This window comes from Triturus cristatus, chromosome 12 (genome assembly GCF_964204655.1).
Source record: "Triturus cristatus chromosome 12, aTriCri1.1, whole genome shotgun sequence".
NCBI classification, from domain to species: Eukaryota; Metazoa; Chordata; class Amphibia; order Caudata; family Salamandridae; genus Triturus; species Triturus cristatus.
This window is the reverse complement of record NC_140595.1, coordinates 738673717-738697814: the sequence shown is the minus strand read 5'-3', so window position 1 is coordinate 738697814 and position 24098 is coordinate 738673717. Positions and strand designations below refer to the sequence as shown.

Genomic DNA, 24098 nt, shown 5'->3' with positions numbered 1-24098 from the left:
CGATTCCTTCGGTTGGAACTCCCACATATGAGCTATATTCGAAACATGGTATTGGCCCCATGGCCTTTAACGAGGCATGGACCCGATACACGAAGAAAGAGGGTGTTCTAAAATGGCCAGAAAATGGTAGTTTTGATCCCGATGTGCTAGATAATTTAGAAACAGTTCTATTCATAAGAAAAGCCCGGCCGGCAATGTTTGACTCTTTCCGCCTTTGGCGTAAGGAAGCCAAACAGAAAGAAATTAAGAAAGCAAAACGAGATAGAAAAGCACAGGGTATGACAATTATACAGGCTGCCCAACAATTCAAAGATGATGAAATTGATAATGCGACTGAAATTTCAGAAAGACAGCATCGCATGGCGATAGATAAATGCTATCTGGTGATGCCTGTTTCTCCTTCTGAAAACAAGAAAGAAATAGAAGAAGATCCCCTAATGTCCCATTTATTGAGGTTGCCTCCCCCCTATGTACAAAGTGCCAATGCACCCCAATTGTTACAGCCTGTTCAGCCGCTAGCGGTACCTCCGCCTGTTCTGGCTCGTCCGCATTTGCCTCCTCCAGTATTACCGCCTTTGCCGGTTTTACCGTTAACTTCAACTTCTTTGCCCTCATCTCCTGATCTTAGATCTCCTTTGCCTTCTGCTCCTCCTGCAATAATCAGTTCTCCTCCTGTCAGTTCTCCTGATACTTTGTCTCCAATTCTTATGTCCAATTCTCCGTCTGTGCGTAAGCGTCTCACAAACACTGTCACTGGTATTCTATCTCCTTTCTTTGGAGCTTTGAATGTGTCTCCGGCTTTTGCTCGAAGACAGTCTCGTAGTCAGTTCCCAGATTTTGAAGAACGAGAAAGGTTAGACTCTCTCGCACGTAAATGGATCAAAAAGGGTCCTCAATATAGTGTGCTTGATATTATGCCTACCTTCTCACAATGGAACGCGCCTACGCAAAGATATATTTTTAATGCAATGTGCGATACTCTCATTAAAGAATGGGAAGACGTGAATTCGAGTCCGATCCCACAAGATCTGTTAGATGTTCAGACTGATTTTGATAAAGGTCTTATTGTGGGTTACAAGGTTGAGAAAGTTGTAAGGACACTTATTTCTTATGGATCCTTGTTGCTCTCTCAGGTTTTCCTTGATTCTGATCCGTCGGTTAAATTGACAATGAAAAATTATCCCATCAGAGAGGTTCTTCCAGTATGGAATGAAGAGGTTGCGGGAGTAGGTGCTAATCCAGCTATTCCTGCACATTTTCAACGTATATGGGTTCATGTCCCCTGGAAAATATCTGAAGTTTTGGCCCTTAAGCAGACTCTACCGGATCCTCGTAAAAACCCTGCAGGTTATTATAAAGAATTATCACAGACAGTTGATGTTTGCATCATGAACCTAGCTGATATCGATATGTTAATGGGAAATGTAGTTCCACAGACAATATGGGCTAAGATTCGTAAAGAGGATCACGCCCAGGAACTAGGTGCTACTTGGGATATTATAACTACCACAGACAGAGACCAAGTGGGTGGTGCAAAGCCTGAAGCATTGATTTCAGAACTCCCTGGTAGGATTATTACATTAATGAAAACTATGATGCCTGCATTAAGAGTTAATTGGGATAAATTAGCAGCATGCAAACAAAAGAAAGATAAAAGTGTCTCTGATTTCTTTACTCGTTTCGAGGAGACATTTATTGATCATAGTGGTCAAGATATGGCTACAGAAGGTGGACAGCGATTATTTGTGGACAAATTTGTATTTAATTTGCTTCCCGAGCTGTCATACAAATTGAAAGATTCTGAAAGTTCATGGGCTGTTTCTTCTTCTGCCAGTTATTGGCTACTGCACAATATTATGAAAACAGAGATAAAGAAGAAAAAGAGAAGCAAGAGAAAAAGACGAAAGAACTAAAAACAAAGGTTCTCTTGCAACAAGCTTATCCTCCTCGCTATGCTCAGCCTCAGTTACAGCAGCCTCCGCAGTTTCAGAGGTTGTATCAAAAGCCTGAGCCATACATTCCGCGACCTTTGTTAGGACCTAATCAATGTGCCTATTGTAGAGAGGAAGGTCATTTTAAGAGTAGTTGTCCGGTTTTATTGCAGCTCAATGGAACATTATCTGCTCCACGAGGTCGTGCTGGCCTCCAGTCAGCAAACAGAGGTAGAGGTCGAGGTGTGTTGACTCAAGAACAGCGTGTCCTTCCTTCTCCCAATACCATGAACTACTTTGATCAGCAGAATGTTAGGTCTACTCAATACTACAATGAAGACCATTATATTGAAAACGGAAATGAAAGTCTTCATGCTAACTAGGACAGCCATGGACAAAGTAAGGGAGTTGTGTCGGTTCCAGTAGATCAGAATGGACCTTATGTTAACGTCACTACAATGGGTGTTTCAGAGCCATTTCTTCTAGATACTGGGGCGATGAGAAGTTCTATCATTCATTCTAAACTCCCTGGGGCACCTTTGTCTGGCTTAACGAATGTTTCTGTAGGATTTTGTGGCGCCCTTGTTCGTAATCCGGTTTCTTGCCCTTTGCCTATTTCAATTGGCCCTTACGATTTGGAAGCTTCACTTCTGTTGACGAATGGTTGTGGTGAGAATCTGTTGGGTCTAGACCTATTGAAAAGAATGCATGCTACGATATATTGTTCTCCTTCTGGTGTACATCTTACTTTAGGACAGAAATTGATTTCCCCAATGTATTTGTCCAAAGATCAGTTCCCACCTGAATTGCTTTCTCTTCCAGCAACACTTTGGGCCACGGGTCCGAATGATGTGGGTTGTCTTGAGATTCCACCTTATGTTGTCACTCTCAAGCCCAATGTTGAATTGCCGCGCATCCCGCAGTATAGAATTTCCACTGAAGGTGAAAAAGCGCTTTTAGAAATCATTCATGATTTGATCCAGAAAGGTGTGGTTGAAGAAACAAGAGGTAACACATGCAATAGTCCTATTCTTCCGGTTCTTAAACGCACTGATCCTTCTCAGCCACCTGTATATCGTTTCGTAATTGATCTACGGGAGGTAAACAAAATTGTTGTACCACAATTTCCTGTTGTTCCAGATATCACTGCTCTGTTGACGATGATACCTTCCACAGCGACTTGGTTCTCTGTTATAGATCTAAAGAATGCCTTCTTTAGTATTCCCATTGCAGAAGAGAGTAGGGACATTTTTGGCTTCTCTCTTGGAGGCCGAAGCTTCCGGTTTAAGCGCGCACCTCAGGGCTATTGTGAAAGTCCCTCTATTTACAGCCAAGCTTTAAAATGTCATCTTGATACTTTTCATTTGCCGTCTGGTGCAGCTCTTATCCAATACATGGATGACTTGTTAGTCGCTGCTGATTCAGAAGATATTTGCAAAAATGTCACTGTTGCATTGTTACGCCATTTGTTTAATCTGAATCATAAGGTTTCACCTTCCAAATTATAATCTGTCTGTCGAGAGGTTACCTATTTGGGTCATCTCCTATCAAAGGAGGGACGGCGATTAACACCAGAACGAATTCAGGCGATTACGCAAATGTCTGTGCCATCCACACAAAGGGAAGTACGTGCCTTTCTGGGTATTACTTCTTATTGTAGGCAGTGGATCCCTAACTTCTCTCTGTTGGCCAAGCCTTTGTTGGCACTCACTTTGAAAAATACGCCTCAGCCCCTTCCATGGACTGATGAGTGCCAAAAGAGTTTTACCGACTTACGTACTGCTCTGTGTTCCGCTCCTGTATTGGGTACTCCTGATTACAGTAAGCCTTTTACACTCTATGTTCACGAGAGAGAAGGTTGTGCGTTGTCAGTTTTAACACAGCAATTCGGAGACAAACAGCGGCCATGTGCCTATTTTTCGGCTACATTAGATCCTGTAGCTAAAGCATTGCCTAGTTGCCTCAAAGCGACAGCGGCAGCAGCAATTTCTATTCGACAGTCTGCTGGAATAGTGTTGGATAACACTCTTATTGTCATGGTACCACATGCAGTGGATACCTTACTAAACAGAACAAAAACGCAGCATCTTACGAGTGCTCGTCTAACTGGATACGAGCTGACACTTTTGGCTAGTCATGTACACATCAAACGATGTAATACCCTGAATCCAGCTACTCTGTTGCCCCTTCCAGATGAGAAAAATGTTGAGGAGCAACATGACTGTTTCTTCCGTACTGAGGAAGAGACAAAAGGAAGAATTGATTTGAAAGAAACACCGCTAGAGAATCCGGATGGAACTCTATGGGTAGATGGTTCTTGTTTTAAAATGCCTAATGGAGATACAGTTTCAGCCTATGCTGTAAGTACTTTGCATACAATTGTGGAAACTGCACGCATCAGACACAATTCAGCTCAAGCAGCAGAATTGATAGCTTTAACGAGAGCATGTGTATTGTCAAAAGGGAAGAGAGTGAACGTGTACACCGACAGTCAGTATGCCTTTGGTGTAGCGTTCAACTTTGGGCATCTTTGGAAGGAAAGGGGTTTCCTGACTTCACATGGCACCAAAATACAACATGGTCAGTTAGTGACTGATCTCCTTGAATCACTTGCCTTACCCACCCAAATAGCGATTGTGAAGTGTAGTGCACACAAAAGGATTACAGATGATGTTGGCCGAGGAAATGCATTTGCAGAAGAAATAGCGAAAAAGACAGCGAGAAATACAACAAGTCGAATGTATGTGGCGGGTCCTGCGAATTGGGTTAGAGAGAGAGGAATGTATGAGGATACAGTGGAAAGTGTAAGAGCGATTCAGAAAGAGGATTCAGAGAAAGAGTTAAGCAAGTGGAGAGAAAGTACAGGAATGTTGGATGAGATGGGTTGTTGGGTGGAATTATCTGAACACCAACGTTGGCTGTTACCAGATGCCTATGTACTTCCAGTGGTTACTATGGCGCATGGTCGAGCCCACTTAAGTGCAAAGGGTATATGCAAACTTCTGGCTCCAGTGTGGCAAAACGAACAAATCCCAAAATGCGCAGACAATATAGTGAAACATTGTATTGTTTGTTTAATGTATAATCCGGGAAAGGGAACCCCAACTCCAGCAGGTCACTTTGCTCCTCCAACATATCCATTTGAGGTGTTGCAAATCAATTATATTCATATGGAGCGATGCAACAACCTTAAATATGTTCTGGTGGTAGTATGTGCCTTTTCAAGATGGATAGAAGCATACCCTTTAAAAGACAATACAGCCTTATCCACATCTAAAGTTCTATTAAAAGAGTTCTTCCCCAGGTTTGTTTTGCCGCGCATTGTCTGGAGTGACAATGGGAGCGAATTTGTTGGCCAAGTCATGCAAAAAGTTTGTGCAGGTCTTGGTATCAAGCAAAAGTTCCATGCGGCAAATCATCCACAGTCAGCAGGTTTAGTAGAATGCTACAACGGAACCTTAAAGTTAAAACTAGCGAAAGTTCAGGCTAGTACAGGACTCAATTGGCCCGATGCTTTGCCATTAGCTCTGCTGTCCACTAGAACTGCAGTACACTCTCGTTTGGGACTTAGCCCTTACGAAGTGGTTTTTGGACATCCGGCTAACGTATGGGGAGTCCCTCACCCTAAGAAATACTCAGACTTGCCATATCCAATGTTGATTGACTACTTGCATGATCTTACGACTAAATTGCGTGTTCTCCATCAACAGGTTCAGAGTGCTTTACCAGAGGCTTCCACCGACCCAGGTCATTCCATCCGACCAGGTGACTGGGTCTGTACCAAGAATTTCCAAAGGACGAGAAATTTGGAACCGAGGTGGAGAGAGCCCCGAATGGTTTTGCTCACCACAAGAACAGCAGTTAAAGTCGAAGGAAAGAAAAATTGGATTCACGGCGTGCATTGTAAGAAAGTGCCTTTGCCTTTACCTTACGATCAATGGGTGCGCAGGGGCATTGGTGACTTTGAAAGTGAAAATGTTCTACGATTCATGCCCTTTAGTGATGCACGCTTGAATGGGACACTGTCTAAGAAAGAGGACGACGACATTCTGCAGGAAGCGATACCTTCAAATCGTCGCTTGAATACGACTAATCCACGAACATTGTTCCAAGATCAGACCACACCTGGAAAAGAACACTACAATCTAAGACCTAGAACAAAGAACTCTTGAAATGTCTCTCTTGTGTAGTATTCTATCCCGGTTGCAGGGTCACGGTAGGAGTCTTGATTGCGACCTGAGTAGTGGCAATCGGCCTGCAGGACTTGCAGTGTCATAGGACGGCAGACAATCGTGATTGAGTGATCGAGGAAGATTGCCGTGAGCATCCATTAGAAAGATGGAAACTACACTAGGGAAAAGAGAAAGAAAGGATGAAATAAAGAAATAATCCTGTAAATTAATGTACAGTCGTTTTAATATGACCTTATGTATTATTATATTATTGTGTATTGCTTTGGCGTTTATAGGTTGGATTATTTATGCTCTGCAGCAAAAAGTTGTCTCTCCTTCTTCCTCTTCGTCTTCTTCTACTGTCTCTCCACATCTCTTTCATACCCTTACTCAACATGAACTCATTAGAAGAACTGAATATTATAACAATTCCTTTGTCCAATTGTTACACCAACACCAGTTAGTGATCAATACGACTGACTGTTGGGTGTGTGGACTTATGCCACATACCACAGAGAAAGGAATGCCATATTTAGTTCTTCCGTTTTCTTATGAGGGTTCTGCTTGGGCTTATTTTGTCATCTTCTCCAATGCGTACCAAAGCAAGTTCAAACGATCCATTAGTTCATATATTGGTGGTCCAGATTTTAGTCATAGCTCATTAATTAAGGGAATGGTAGCTATGGCTAAAATCATGGAATATAGTAAGATTTCCGTTGATGAAGGAAAAGCGTATACAAACTGGAATGTCACCCATTACGTCACTAGCCTTAATGATAAGGTCAAACAAAGAAAATCTCCACCAATTTGGACGATTCTTCATCAGGGAAATTTCTGTCTGCAAATTAACGATCGCTCGCTTTGAGTTGCCTTAGATTTTGTTCTTGCGGATCGTGGTGGAGTGTGCAAATTGATCGGGTCAAGTTGCTGTATTTTCATACCAAATGAGGCTCCGACAGTATACCAAGCTATCTCCAAGTTGCACATAATCTCTGAGTCTATTCATCAGGACGAAGGAGATTGGTCTTTTACGGAGTGGTTTTGGGGACTACTGTCCAAATGGGGTTGGAAAGCGTTGACATTTCTTGGAATAATTTTGACCACTATTTTCTCCTGTTGCCTTTGTATGCACTGTGGTCCCGCCATCTGTGACCTATGTGCTACTATGTGCATCCCTAAATCCAAACCACAAGTAACAGAAAATATAAGAATGATGTTACAGCAATAGCTCGATGACCTTATGGCTATCGACATTGACTCAGATTAACATGAGTCTTTCTTGCCTGAGTTCTGGCAAAAGGAGGGTCTGAGGAACTTCGATTTCCGATCGCGATCGAATCGACCCGCCATTTTGTGCTCCGTTGCCATTTTGTGTTTCCATCACTCAGGCAGCACGGCGAACAAAGTCTATTCTGCTTTTTCTGCAGCTTCATGTTAAAAACAGCCTTTCTGCCTCTAATTGCAAAGCTGGTGTTAGGACTGGCCGAGTACACTAATCCCCGTCTGGTTTTCTAATCCTCGTCTCAACTATCTGTTGGTTCACACTATTCTTTTCTGATTTTATCTTATCGTCTGGCCTTCTCTGTCTTCTGCTAGCATTCTCTCGTTTCACAACTGTCGTCCAATACACACAAATGTATATGTTTCTATATGGTATATAAGATTGTGCGCCACAGAGTGAAGTGGCAGTCTCCTGAGAACCTACCTTGTGTACTTCTGGGATAACTGTACTAGCTGCAGCTAATAAAACCTGATCTTCTAACGCCGACAGAGTGTCCCGTGTCTCTGTGTAGCTAAGCAGGTGAATCCAGGAGATTAAGGCGTACCCTGCGCCGCCAGGCCCAAAAGGTTCTGGTTCTTCAACCTTGAACTCAAAACCATCTCGACCACCATCCCATGAACACTTGTAACAGAGGTAAACACCCTAACAAAAATATATAGGACTTTAACTAGCTCAGTCTGATATCCTGATCCTGTGTCCAATGTTGGAAAATTATAACCATGACACGGAATTGTTGAAATACTGGCCCATACGTTTTCTGAACACCATGTAATGACAACCAGGGGGATTATCCCAGTACCCTGTGTCACCCTGAACACTGACTGCTGTGTTGTAAGACTTCCACCGTTCCTTGAACTCAGTCCCAGTCACCGTAGCTTGTAGCCCTGGTACACTGGGCACCACAAAAGTTGAGACTCTGTCCAGTTTGCCTTCATAAACCTGTACCGCTGTTATTTTCTGGCTTGGATTCCCAGATCAGTTTTAGGTGTTGGGATGTGGAACGCAAGCCCTCTTCATGTGTTTTAAAGCTGACCGCCCTGAGCTAAGCATTTCTTTCTGACCTGCTCTAGGTTTTTCTCCAAAGACCATATTTACATTGTTTTTGTTGACTTGAGGGCCGCTTTTGACCTGGCCCCGAGAGGTCAACAATGGCCTGCTCTGTCCAGAATGGGTGTCAAACCAAGCCTATTGGACATCCTTATTAGATTACATGAAAGGACCTTCGCCCAAGTGAGGTGGGGGAACAGGGGAAGCTCACAGAACGTATACCCATTGCACGCGGAGTGCGTCAGGGTTGCGGAATTGCCACTACTCTGTTCTCGCTCTACATTAATGACCCGATGGATCATTTATTAAACTGTGTACATGTCTGCCATAGGTTGTGGGACTGCCAACACCGGCATTATCATCGCGGATGATACCGTGCTATGTTCCTGCACTCTCATGGGGCTGCAGAACCTGCTGAATTGCTTTGTTGAGTATTGTGACACTAGAGGTCTGGAAGTCAATACTTACAAAAGCAAGATCCTGACCCTAAATCCCCACAAACCATATAACAGTGGGTTTTACATGTGCCGGACAAACTTCAGCAGGCAGGCCAGTTCTATTATTTGGGGAGTGAGGTTCAACAAATCCTCCAAATGGAAGTCCAAACCTTCAAATCAGAACTCTCAGGGCTTCATGGTGCAACATGAGTCAACAAGCATTATAAGGTCACTGCACTGAACTCAGCATCACCAGTTGATGAAATCTATAGGGCCAAGGTGAAGTCTGCAGCCTTGTATGGTGCAGAACTACGGGGTGGAGTGGAGAATCTTAAGGAGCTGATGGCTAATGAATATTGCCTTATGGAATATTTATTCAACCTCCCGGGAATCACCCCGACATTTCCCTTGTTCTTTGACACCGGTCTTACAAGAAAAAGGAATCTATCAAAGCTGAGACACTTACTCTTTTGGGTCAGATTGTAGTCCACTCTGGAACTGGCCACATACAGGTCAGCACTGGAGGAGGTAGCTAGTTTAGGGAACAGTATTACCATTTCAAGGTTTAGTTACATCAAAACCCACTTGAACCTTTTAGGCCTGGCTATGTACTGGTCCAACCCATCACAAATTAATTCTAGTTCCAAGTCAATTGTTCAGGAGAAATGTTGGGCCCTGTGATAGATTCTTATCGCAATGAAAAGTTAGGTGGGCTGACGGATGGTTTTATGGACTTTAAAACTGTACTTGCACTTGAGCCACACATGGACGCTTTTGTACCTCTGTTAGCCCGCACCCTGTTAACTACATTCAGACTTGGTATCTTGTTAGTGAATAAAGTCATGCATAAATGGGTCTGGCCATTGTGAAATCGCACAATTGCTCATTGTGCAATAATAGCACCGAGGATGTAGAAAACCTACTCTTTTTCTGCCCCGCATACGCCACACCCAGGAGGTCCTGGATATGGCCGATTTGCATCACTTTGGATATGAGACAGTACAGTGAAGCCTGTCGAACTCTGAGGTCTGACTGCAGCATCCCGATGGCATTAGGTCTCTGTTGTTACCTATTAGCTTCCAGGTGCATAAGGGAGTCCATAGGAATGTTGCTGTAGCATCTCAACATGTCTCCTGGGCCCATATACTGCTGGTCTGTGTAGTCATGACAAAGTGCACATATACATCATCTGGCTGTACTGTTGCTACACAATACATTGCCTTGAATGGAATTCAATGATTTAAACTGCTTTATGCACATTGCACGTGTGCATCCTCTGGCCTCCTCCATGCTCCATTATATATTGATTTGGATTCATTGCAATGTTTTCAATTGTTGCTATGTGCTTTGTCTTCATACTTTGTATATGTGTTCTGTTTTAATACAAGTATTTGCAAGAATGTTTTCATTGTTATATTGTATGTTTGATGGGCTTGTTCCCGAAATAAACAATCTTGATGGACTGACTGACTACCATGAAATGGCAACTAAGCAGCTCCTTACCCCAGTACCCTGTGTCACCCTGAGCACTGACTGCTCCCTTGTAAGACTCCCCCAGTTCCTTGAGCTCTGTCCCAGTCACCAGAGCCTGCAGCCCTGGTACACTGGGCAGCACACAGAGTGAGGCTCTGTCCAGTTTGCCTTCCTAATCCAGTACCGCTCTTGTTTTGTGGATTGGATTCCTACATCAGTTTTAGGTGTTAGGATTTGGAACTCGAGCCCTCTCCCTGTCTTTTAAACATGGCCGCCCTGTGCTAAGCATTTCTTTCTGATCTGCTCTAGGTTTTTCTCCGGTCACTCAACAGTTTTGAGACTTCTGAAGGTCCTCAACCTTTCAGGAAGAGGCTTCAACAACTGTTTGGAAAGAGGTAGAGCTCATCTGTACCTCCACCCACAGTGGGGGTGACTATCTCCCCGACTCAAGAAGCCATGATGTGATTGGAGGAGGTAGGGGCATTGACAGCCCGCCCGAAGCAATTCTTCACTAAGCTTGTGGCTAAGATCAAGTCTGCAAAAATAACGATTGATGGACAGAATGTAGAACAATGTCATACATTCACCCCAGTACAGAGATCTGGACCTAAATCCATCGTTTTTTTGCTCACCATGCCGTTCCAGTTTGAACCCAGCCATATGCAAATCAGTCTTGACCCTGTGCCTCATGGGAACAGTCCAGACCGAACTGCCAAGCCAGGTCCTCCCTGGACTGGAAACAAGCATCCTAGGACCGGTTTCTGGCATTTCAGCCGTCTTCAGCCAGGCTTGCTTGATTTTCAGTGGCATGGAGAGCAAGGGACCCACGTCTGGGCATACCCTTTCCACTCGGGGTGACAAATGCAAAAATAACGATTGATGGACAGAATGTAGAACAATGTCATACATTCACCCCAGTACAGAGATCTGGGCCTAAATCCATTGTTTTTTTGCTCACCATGCCGTTCCAGTTTGAACCCAACCATATGCAAATCAGTCTTGACCCTGTGCCTCATGGGAACAGTCCAGACCGAACTGCCAAGCCAGGTCCTCCCTGGACTGGAAACAAGCATCCTAGGACCGGTTTCTGGCATTTCAGCCGTCTTCAGCCAGGCTTGCTTGATTTTCAGTGGCATGGAGAGCAAGGGACCCACGTCTGGGCATACCCTTTCCACTCGGGGTGACAAATGCAAAAACAACAATTGATGGACAGAATGTAGAACAATGTCATACATTCACCCCAGTACAGAGATCTGGGCCTAAATCCATCGTTTTTTTGCTCACCATGCCGTTCCAGTTTGAACCCAGCCATATGCAAATCAGTCTTGACCCTGTGCCTCCTGGGAACAGTCCAGACCGAACTGCCAAGCCAGGTCCTCCCTGGACTGGAAACAAGCATCCTAGGACCGGTTTCTGGGACCCGTGTTCACTACGCCACTGGAGTCAAGCTATCCTGGCTGATGACGGCTGATAGCCAGAAACCGGTCCTAGGATGCTTGATTCCGGTCCAGGGAAGACATGGCTTGGCAGTTTGGGCTGGACTGTTCCCATGAGGCACAGGGTCAAGACTGATTTGCATATGGCCATGTCTGAACTGGGGTGGCGTAGTGGGCAAAAGAACGATGGATTTAACCCAGATCTCTTGACTGGGGGAGAATGTCTGCATTGTCAGCATTCCGTCCATCATTTGTTTGTTGTAACGCTTTTCGCCCTAAGTGGGATGGGTATTCCCAGACGTGGGACCCGTGCTCACTACGCCACTGGAGTCAAGCTATCCTGGCTGATGACGGCTGATAGCCAGAAACCGGTCCTAGGATGCTTGATTCCGGTCCAGGGAAGACATGGCTTGGCAGTTCGGGCTGGACTGTTCCCATGAGGCACAGGGTCAAGACTGATTTGCATATGGCCATGTCTGAACTGGGGTGGCGTAGTGGGCAAAAGAACGATGGATTTAACCCAGATCTCTTGACTGGGGGAGAATGTCTGCATTGTCAGCATTCCGTCCATCATTTGTTTGTTGTAACGCTTTTCGCCCTAAGTGGGATGGGTATTCCCAGACGTGGGACCCGTGCTCACTACGCCACTGGAGTCAAGCTATCCTGGCTGATGACGGCTGATAGCCAGAAACCGGTCCTAGGATGCTTGATTCCGGTCCAGGGAAGACATGGCTTGGCAGTTCGGGCTGGACTGTTTCCATGAGGCACAGGGTCAAGACTGATTTGCATATGGCCATGTCTGAACTGGGGTGGCGTAGTGGGCAAAAGAACGATGGATTTAACCCAGATCTCTTGACTGGGGGAGAATGTCTGCATTGTCAGCATTCCGTCCATCATTTGTTTGTTGTAACGCTTTTCGCCCTAAGTGGGATGGGTATTCCCAGACGTGGGACCCGTGCTCACTACGCCACTGGAGTCAAGCTATCCTGGCTGATGACGGCTGATAGCCAGAAACCGGTCCTAGGATGCTTGATTCCGGTCCAGGGAAGACATGGCTTGGCAGTTCGGGCTGGACTGTTCCATGAGGCACAGGGTCAAGACTGATTTGCATATGGCCATGTCTGAACTGGGGTGGCGTAGTGGGCAAAAGAACGATGGATTTAACCCAGATCTCTTGACTGGGGGAGAATGTCTGCATTGTCAGCATTCCGTCCATCATTTGTTTGTTGTAACGCTTTTCGCCCTAAGTGGGATGGGTATTCCCAGACGTGGGACCCGTGCTCACTACGCCACTGGAGTCAAACTATCCTGGCTGATGACGGCTGATAGCCAGAAATCGGTCCTAGGATGCTTGATTCCGGTCCAGGGAAGACATGGCTTGGCAGTTCGGGCTGGACTGTTCCCATGAGGCACAGGGTCAAGACTGATTTGCATATGGCCATGTCTGAACTGGGGTGGCGTAGTGGGCAAAAGAACGATGGATTTAACCCAGATCTCTTGACTGGGGGAGAATGTCTGCATTGTCAGCATTCCATCCATCATTTGTTTGTTGTAACGCTTTTCGCCCTAAGTGGGATGGGTATTCCCAGACGTGGGACCCGTGCTCACTACGCCACTGGAGTCAAGCTATCCTGGCTGATGACGGCTGATAGCCAGAAACCGGTCCTAGGATGCTTGATTCCGGTCCAGGGAAGACATGGCTTGGCAGTTCGGGCTGGACTGTTCCCATGAGGCACAGGGTCAAGACTGATTTGCATATGGCCATGGCTGAACTGGGGTGGCGTAGTGGGCAAAAGAACGATGGATTTAACCCAGATCTCTTGACTGGGGGAGAATGTCTGCATTGTCAGCATTCCGTCCATCATTTGTTTGTTGTAACGCTTTTCGCCCTAAGTGGGATGGGTATTCCCAGACGTGGGACCCGTGCTCACTACGCCACTGGAGTCAAGCTATCCTGGCTGATGACGGCTGATAGCCAGAAACCGGTCCTAGGATGCTTGATTCCGGTCCAGGGAAGACATGGCTTGGCAGTTCGGGCTGGACTGTTCCCATGAGGCACAGGGTCAAGACTGATTTGCATATGGCCATGTCTGAACTGGGGTGGCGTAGTGGGCAAAAGAATGATGGATTTAACCCAGATCTCTTGACTGGGGGAGAATGTCTGCATTGTCAGCATTCCGTCCATCATTTGTTTGTTGTAACGCTTTTCGCCCTAAGTGGGATGGGTATTCCCAGACGTGGGACCCGTGCTCACTACGCCACTGGAGTCAAGCTATCCTGGCTGATGACGGCTGATAGCCAGAAACCGGTCCTAGGATGCTTGATTCCGGTCCAGGGAAGACATGGCTTGGCAGTTCGGGCTGGACTGTTCCCATGAGGCACAGGGTCAAGACTGATTTGCATATGGCCATGTCTGAACTGGGGTGGCGTAGTGGGCAAAAGAACGATGGATTTAACCCAGATCTCTTGACTGGGGGAGAATGTCTGCATTGTCAGTATTCCGTCCATCATTTGTTTGTTGTAACGCTTTAAGATCAAGTCTGATCATCACAGCCAGCAGGGGAAGGAGTGGTTGATGCACTTACGTGTGCATCATTGTTTGGCTGCCCATCATGGGCCGGCCAAACAATCACTTCATGCGCACTTAGCATGTTCTCCACCGGACTGTATTGCATAGCCTGCGTGGAGCACAGGGCTCCTAGTCCCTGTCTGTGCCGAACCACGGTGCTCAGACCAATCACGACCAGCAGCGGCTCCCTGTTATGAGCGTTGGGCTCCGCCCCTTTAGTTTCTCCTCAAAATAGTTACTTTTCTATTAAAGTTAAAGAAGGTGATTTGCTGAAAATAATAAAGTCAAACGCTAGCTGGATATGGAATATATCTTTCTACAGGCTGCAATGCACGAATTCGCAAATGCAGGCAGGTTGCACTTTATCAACATCTACGGGTTGATGATTTCACTGCCCTGAGATCTGTGAGGTCATCAGCCTGGCACAGCCATTGTGTGCAATGCTACAGACCACCCCCTAAATGTAAATGTCAAGGTACTTATAGAGCGCACTGTCACCAGACGGCCACCTTGCGGTGTCACCTTTTGCAGTTTCCTGGCGCTGATACTCATACCGCTGTGGAACCCCTCCTGGCTTTCCCTGTGAAGTGTCCACTCCTGGGCACCCCCAGGGTGAAGCCAGGCATCCTTAGCGCTGTTGGGGCCGGTGTGGAAGCTAAGCAAGCTATTGCCCAGAGTTGCAGCGTGGGGCCCGTGATTAGAATAGGCACCGAGGCGAGAATAGACAGCTCCGAGGAAATTGAGCCCAAGCCCCACCGAGGCGGGAATCGAACCCTGGTCTCTGGCCAGAACTCTGCTTCAGGGTCTGCCGCTCTAACCATTGAGCCACCCTCCTCCACTACTGACAAGGATATAAACTTAGCCCTGGGCGCTTCAATCTGAAGCCCTGTAGCACCAGGGGCTAAGCGTCAATCAAATGCTGGCGCCATGACACCTCACGCTTCCACAGCATCGTCACAGGTTGTGGTGGGGTTAGCAAGCCTCCCTGACCCAGCACCCCCTCCTATGAGAAGCTGCGCAAGCATCAGATAGAGACTTAGTCCAAGCACGCTGTATCGAAGTCTGCCCAACAGTTTTCCTCCGTGAGTGTTCATAAAATGCTGCGTGCAGGCTCCAGTGTTATGATTCTAGGATGTGCTTCAAATACACCACAGTAGCGACTGAACACCCAGTCACTGGTTCAGTCAAGGCAAGAGAGTAGCGCGCGCTGGAGAGCAGGAGTACAAGGCAGAGCAGGTAGCTTTATTCATTTAATTTAAACGGAGGTCAACAAATCGCACTTCACCACAGCACGGGCAGTGATTGAACTGCAGGCCCAGGGTCGGCCTTTCTTTGTACTGTGAAAGATTTATGCCACATGAAAATGTTTAAATGCTACCTGTTGTGGGCTACCTGTGGTTGACCTGTTTTATGTGCCTGTCAGAAAGTCACTCTGCAGAAACAAGGGGAGGAAAAGGATAAAACCATCTGCTTGGGGATGTTCTGTTTAGTATGAATTTAATTTAATATGGGGGCTGCTCATAAGACATGTTTTTATCTTGTTCCTCACTTTGAGATGTGTTGACACCCATAAAATACTCAATTTAAGAGACACTTTCGTAGCAATTAAACTCACAGTTTAAAGGCGTGAATGATGTCCGAAATAAAGACTAGGATAAATAAAGTGGCAACATTTTTCCCAAAAACTTGCCCCTCTCCAGCTTAAATCATGCCTGCTGGCTGCAGACCTAGTGATGGCTGAAGGAATGTGGGCAGCCTCTTGTGGTGGGAGGACCTGTTAGTGTACCTCCTTATTTGGGGTCCCTTTTTAGGTCGAGCCTAGCGGCAGCGTGCTTTCACTGCTTGCTGTGCGAGGCATGTTGTAGTCGAGTATGTTGTAGAAGCCTCGCCCACTTTCCTCCCATAATTTTAATTGGCTGGTGTCACTGTCCTTGGTAAATGCTGGCTTCCAATTCTTTATAAGGCTTGTTAGTCCCTCCTTGTTACCGCCTTGTCGCCATTTGTTACCGCCCATAATGATTGGACCTTTTACTTGGCACGTTACACAGTCGGCTTTATGTAGGGGGTCAGCACTATTTTATTTATGGGCACTTATTGGGACAATGGCGGAGGCTATTTTTACGTATTTGTATCCTGATTGCAGCGCCCGCTTTAGGGACACCGCGCTCAGTTTATTTATTTATATTTAACATTCATGTTGAGCGCGGCGTCCATTTCTGGGACACCGCGTTCTGATTATTTATTTATTTTTTTGACTTTCATAGGGAGAGAGGTGCCCGCTTCAGGGACACCGTGCTCTGTTTGTTTGTTTTTTGGGTTTTTTTACTGTAAAACTGAGCGTGGTGCCGCTTCAAGGACACCGTGCTCGGTTTCTTTATATTTTTTTTAACTTTAACACTGAGTGCGGCGCCCGCTTCAAGGACACTGCGTTCAGTGTTAAAGTTTAAAAAGTAAGAAACCGAGCGTGGTGTCCTGATAGTGGTGCGCGCTCACTTTTAAGCTTAACCGTTTGCAATGCAATAGGTCTCGCATTTACACGAGTTTAGTCTATTGGCATTGTAAATGACGATGCCTTTTATTTATGTTTTAAAAAACTAAAATATTAGGCATTGTCATTTACAATGCCAATAGCTTAAACTCACGTAAATGCGAGACCAATTACATTGCAAATGCTTGTTTCATTTTGACAGTGTACAGTTTTAAAATAATTATCTTACACATGTGAAGCTGTGCAATGTGTTATATTTCAAGAGTTGAGTAAAATGTACACATGTCGATTTATTAAAATTAGTGATTGTAATCTGTGACATTATTAACTTTTGCTGCTTGTCTAGTAAAAAAAATAGCACGTTCCTGCAGGCATAGCCTCTCTGTCTATGAAGGCTTCAGCCTTTCCCCTTACGTACAGGTGGTTGTCACAGGGTTCTTTGGTGACTGATGACTTAAATATATGAAAAATTATATTTTAAGCAACAAGTAATCTCTTTTCAGATAATTAGGTTACATGCAGTGTTTGGTTTACAATGCTCAGCTGGATCCAGTGTACTTATCAGTGCAAACATGAAGAGAAATCCTAACAATGAAAGAATGCTTTTAACATAAGTAGACCGTGCAGGTATAACTCCCCTCCCCCTTTGGGGAGATTGTGGTCGCTCATAGCGTTCACTCTCTTAGGCGAATGCATGGGTTCACCTGGAGCCCTACCACTTTGAAACATCACCAGCCGCCACTGATCACGACAATTTACTTGTGATTTACTTTGGTTGCCTATATACTTCCTTCTTCCAGGAGGAGAGACAACGGAGGAGAGACGGCAGCCATGCAGAGGAGGTAAGTGTTATTTATTTTCACCTAGCCACACCCGTTCAGTGCAAGCTGCCACTGGAAACCAGTGACCCATTACCAACCTTCCTTATCTCAGCAAAATGTTGAAGAAAGAGATGACCACTACAAGCATGAACTGATCTCCTTCATCTTCTCCTACTTGCTCAGATTTTGTCACAACAACTAATAGAATTTCATGCTCTAGCAAACGTGTTAAAACTGCGAAACTGAGACCATCTTAATTTCTGACCACCAGATTTACCGGCATTTTAGAAACATTGATACCTAAGAAATGTTGTGAAATATGGTAATAGTAGAGATGCCTTGAAGAAGACTCAGGTCTGCGCACCATAGAGGATGAAACGTGTTGGCTGGCCCTTTTTCCTCTCTTTCCTGTATGACTTGGTTAATGAACCGATCAAACTAAGAATCACCAGAATAAATAAAGTAATTAGGATTTGAATGAAAAAGAAAGGACTCTTCATTTCACCCATTCCAATGAAGTAGATGTAATACTATCTCAAGAGACAGTACTTATTGTATTGACTAACCTATAACTCTATACGCTGTTCATTCGCGTCTCTGAGTTTAGGGTTGTTGCCCACACATATGCTTAGTCGTTTGTGCACAAAATGATAGCCCTGGCTAAGAGACATAGACCCCTGTCACTCAGTACAGGTAATTTAACATGTCTGTATAAGTGACTATGCATGAATCGAGAGGACATTATACTAATTATACGTCAGAGCTTATATAAAGGTAGACACTGTACTATTGGGCACGTCAGAGCTATAACAATGTACCATAGGGCCTGTGTATTAGATGCAACATACGAGCGCTTTATACAATCTGACAAAGTCCAATTAGACACGTACACACCTTACAACATATGACAGCTGAATGCAAGCATGCCTGCGCAGCATTGGCGCTATATACACAATCGACACTGTTTCATTGCTGCACTCAGGCGTGACCATCTACCCTCGGACCGTCACGCACTCAAGAAAGTGTCACTGCTGTGAACAAGTTTGTGAATTTACCATTCGACCTGTACACAAAAGACAATATATCCTTGTGTTATGCAGGTGTAACAATGCACGGAATCTTGACAACACTGCATCGCCTCAGAACTTGGCACGGAGGCTAGAATGTATCATTAGAATGATGGGTCGCGTGGTTGCGCTGAGGGGGGGCATCGCCCCAGCCCGGATCAGCTTCCGTGTGAACAGAAACAGGGCAGAGCGATAGTGTCGGCGGACAGCGTGAAAACCACAGAGGAAGTGCCGCGCAGGCTCCTCGAAACAGGGGCCCGTCAACGGATTTTGGCCCAATCTCCGAGCGCCTGACTAGATTAAACGTACTCGTCGTCACCAGACGGTGTGAGTGAGGAGTGCACACCCAGGGGCACCGGTCGATGAAGGCATACTGGGGGCTGCAAGCCAGGCACACGGCGAGGGAGGTGCTTTGAAGGAGGCTGCAAGAACTAAGGGAGACTCCAGGCGGGACCAGTTCAAGCAGGTACCGGACGCTGTCCCCCAGCACCCCCGCCCCCCGTCCACGCCCCTCCACCCCCCATCGAAAAAGGAACGTGGCGAACTTAACAACACGTCATTGTTTGGAAAGGCCTAGGGCTGGGGCAGAGACAGTCACCCCCACAGCTCTAAGCTTCCCAGATCCATGCGTATCCAATCCAGATTTTTTAAATTGCGGGTTTGAGGCTCTGTTGAGCTCGTTCTAAAAGTAGGACTACAAGTCCCAGAGTTCCAAGTAAACGTGTGCACTGCTCACGCATGGCATTGTGATACTGGACAGCCCAGCGCGCCAGGGACATGTTCGCCTTCGGGAATCTAGGTGTGCTCCCATTGTAGGTACACGTGTCTCCTGCAGGCACCTATCATATGTCCACACGCGGGGTTGTTTGATAATTGTTTGGTGTGGCCTAGTCGGTCCTGCCTCTTGTGCGTCCCTGCCTCTTTAAAATCCCAGCTCCCTGCCGCGCACAGTGCCCGTGTGAGCGGGGGCGTCCTGGAGGGCCACGCAGGGGGAGAGGCAGCCGGAGAGGGCAAACTCTGACACCAGGTGAGGGGATGGTGCACTGGGATCTCTGTTCCCGCGGGTGAGTGTTTGCATGTGCGAGAGATATATGGAGAATGAGGCGGAATGTGGCAAAATGACCAGGGACGCCACCCCGGGCTCCTACACGTGATACATGGTGTTTCTGTCGAGCCCGGAACAAGACCCATGCAGCCTAAACACAAAGGAAACCTCACTCCAGGTGATTATAGACACTGTCTCTGGCCCTAAACATTTCCCCTACAAATAAATCACTTATGATTTTTTTTTTTTTTGCTCTTGCTTACTTTGTTCAATGGAAGTAAACAAGACAACAACACCCAGAATGCATTATGTTATCACATTAAAAACCTGGACTGGAAACAGTCTCGTAATAACCTCGAGGGAAGTGGTCAACTAGGCTGACGCCAAACAGTGCGCGCATGCGTACTGTTGCCTGCCTGACCCGTGCAGGGCAGGCGAGGGTCGCTCCTGGTTTCAGCACCATGGGCAGTGCAGACCCTCTCAGCTCCCAGAGCCGCCCCTGCAGTTTAACGAAATGACGCGGGTTCCCTGCAGCGCCCACTCCGAGATTCTTGCTGCGGGCAGCGCATCACACAGCACATGGGACCTGCTGATGGGGGCCTCAAGTGGGCTGTGGACAGCCACCACCGAACAGATGGTCGGGCGGGGAGCGGCGGCCAGTGGCGAGGGCAAAGTCGATCTGTTGCTGTGGGAACAAGCAGGCAGCTTCTGATGGGTTGCACATAGTCAATAGCCAGCTATGTTGCTATTTTGCGTGGTTCTCTTCTTCCAACACAAAGTGTCTCTCACCACCGAGTAGTTTTTTTTCTTTGCATTTTTAAATAGCCCGAACTAGAACCAAAGGTATTGAGGCTTTACTTGAGCACCAGTTACTTTACACATTCATTTTTGGTAGGCGTGGGGAGATTAGGTGACTTGCCCAGAATCACAGGATGCTGATCCGACGCCGAGACTCCCCAGCTCCAAAGTCTCCCGCTCTGGCCATACGCCCACGCCACCCGCAGACCTCAGCCTAGAGGCGCTGGCAGTGCCAAGCTTGAGGCGACACCAGAATCCGCGCCAGGTCTTTGGGCACAGTATTTGGAATTTGCATTCTGTGCTGCATGCATGACTTAGCCTGGCTGCTCCTAGCGCGCCCTCGTAATTTTACCGGTAAATGTTTAGATATCTTATCAGCCTGCAACACTATGCTATGCACCACAGAGGTTTTAACCACTTATGAATTGATTGCTTCATTTACGACGTTGGGTGTTTTCTTTTTTTTGATGCTTTGTTCCTATTCTCACAATATTTAGGTCTCGCGAGCCAAAGGCTCGAAGAGACATTTTGAATATGGGCTTCAAAAAGTGCTACCAGGCCAGCCTAGAGCTACAGTGCATGTGCGCGGGCGCGCGCTTGCACTGCTTACTTTCACTTTCTCGGCCGCTTTGATCGCGATCACGATCACTTTCACTTTCGCGGCTTTGCTGCGCAGACCCAGCCTCCTCTGCCGGCACACCCACTGTTTTCAGTGATTCACCTTCAACGCCACTTGTTGCTTCTTACTTTCCTACCCTTTCTCCTCTACCTTCCTCTCCTTTTAATCTGCCTTCACCGTATATCCTTTGCTCTCCTCCCTTCCTTCTTTACAACCTTCCTTACTTTTTTCATCCTTCCTTCATCCGCTTTCTCGTCTATGCCTTCCATTCTTAAAATGTACGCGGAGTCTGCGCAGTGTCTGCGGGGCTCATGCGCTTCGTCCTCTCCAGCATCAGAGCGGTCTGCTTCAGACGGAGAACGGCTCTCACCCTCTTTGTCCACCTCCATTATTGTGCGTGGTTTTTGACATCCGCGTCACCACCCATTTGGCGATTCCTTCATATTTATCCTTGGATATCCCTTGTTTCCCTTTGTGTGTTTTTTTTTGGGTCAGTCCCCCCAGGGCACAAGCAGGCATCCACTTCTGTCTTTTTTGCTCCGATCAGCTGTCCTGACAGAAGTGGATGCCTGCTTGTGCCCCGGGGGAACTGACACCAAAAACCGTATTTGGTCAACTTTTTGATGAGGAACGGGGAAGGGGCCTTTCATTGCTGTTATGATGTATGTTACTTTATATTCTCTGAGAAGATTAGACATTTATTTCAGGGAATGCAGAGATTTTTTCGAGGAGAAGTGAGCAATAACAGCGCTCCTTGTCAGTCTGTAACTGGGCGTTCATTATGAAAGAATTTAGATTATCCAGTCGCGATTCTATCTTCTTCACGTTCTTTGCCAGGGACTGTAATATTACAATCTGAGAGTCCATTTAGTCAGCATGCACCATTGCCACCTAGCCCATGGTTGTTAGTGTGGTGTCAATGACCGACCACCAGTTCTGTATCTGTAAGTTCATGACTGGTGTGTCAAAGGTGGACTTTTCGTTGTTAACCACTGAGCCAGGGTTATCCACCCTATCTTTCTGTACCAAAGGGGCTTTGTTGCACCTGAGAGATTCTGAGTCCAAGCGGGATCTAGGCTCCTTCTGAGACCCTCAAGTGGGTGAGTGATGAGATTGTTAATTTTTCCGTTTCGTTGTTTTTAATTTATAACGTTCATGACCACTATTACTTGACTGGAGGCCTAGTGGGTCCGTTACCGATAACAATTCTTCATCTCTTATGTACGGTTCCTCAGGTCTAATGAAACTAAAGTCTGTGCCATTGTGTTTTGATTAGGATTGCACGCACACACACACAACCACACACACACACAACCACACACACACACAACCACACACACACACCCCACACACACACACACACACAACCACAACACACAACCACACACACAGAGAACCACACACAAAACCACAAACACACACAAAACCACAAACACAACCACATACAACCACAACCACACACACAACCACACACACACACAATCACACACACACACAACCACACACACACCCCACCACACAACCACACACACACAATAACACAAACACATAACCACACACACAATAACACAAACACAACCACACACAACCAACCACAACACACAACCACACACACACACAACCACACACACACACAACCACACACACACACAACCACACACACACACAACCACACACACACACAACCACACACACACACAACCACACAACCACACACAACCACACAACCACACACACACACACACCACTCACACACACACCACAACCACCCACAACCACAACCACTCACACACAACCACAACCACCCACAACCACCCACAACCACACACAACCACAACCACCCACAACCACCCACAACCACCCACAACCACCCACAACCACCCACAACCACACACACAAACCCCACAACCACACACCCACAAACACACACACAAAACCATACACACACACAAACCCCACCACGCAACCACACACACAAAACCATACACACACACAAACCCCACCACACAATAACACAAACACACACACAACCACAACACACACAACCACAACCCACCCCCCCCCCCACACCCACACACACAACCACAAGCACACACACACACAATAACACAAACACACAACCACACACAACCACAACTACACACACAACCACAACAGCACACAACCACACACACACACAGAACCACACACAAAACCACAAACACAACCACTTACAAACACACACAACCACACACACACACACACCACCACACACAAACCCCACAGCCACACACACAAAACCACACACACAATAACACACACATAATCACACAAACACACACCCAACCACAACACACACCCAACCACAACACACACCCAACCACAACACACAACCAACCACAACACACAACCAACCACAACCACACTCAACCACACACACACAACCACACAAAACCACACACACAACCACACACAACCACAAACACACACAACCACAATAACACAAACACACAACCACACACACACAATAACACAAACACACAACCACACACACAACCACAAACACAAAACCACAAACACAACCACAACCACACACAACCACAACCACACACACCCAACCACACCCACACACAACCACACACACAAACACAACCACACACAATAACACAAACACACAACCACAATAACACAGAACCACACACACAACCACACACAAGCACACACAATAACAGAAACACACATCCACACACACAACCACAACTACACACGCAACCACAACACACACACTACTACACACACAATCACAACACCCACACACAGCCACACACACAACCACAAACCGTTTTCTGGCTGTCAGCATAAATACGCTGTCACCAAACACGATGAACACCTTGGGAAAGTTTGTGAAGTCACCCCCAACTTTGAAACCCCTTG

At 46.4% G+C, this 24098-nt stretch overlaps 1 protein-coding gene across 6 annotated transcripts in view; it reads left to right on the top strand.

Moving 5' to 3' along the window:
- The first annotated feature begins 18894 nt into the window (after positions 1 to 18894).
- LOC146782632 (transmembrane protein 272-like) overlaps positions 18895 to 24098 on the top strand; it is an 88372-nt gene continuing 83168 nt past the window's right edge. Inside the window, exon 1 of one of the 6 annotated variants that reach the window (XM_085637471.1) lies at positions 18895 to 19189. The gene's annotated coding sequence lies outside the window, so the exon portion shown is untranslated. Of the gene's footprint in view, positions 19190 to 19466; positions 19536 to 19595; positions 19751 to 19813; positions 19947 to 24098 lie in introns of those variants that run through there. The other 5 variants (XM_085637467.1, XM_085637468.1, XM_085637470.1 and 2 more) reach the window with 5 other exon arrangements.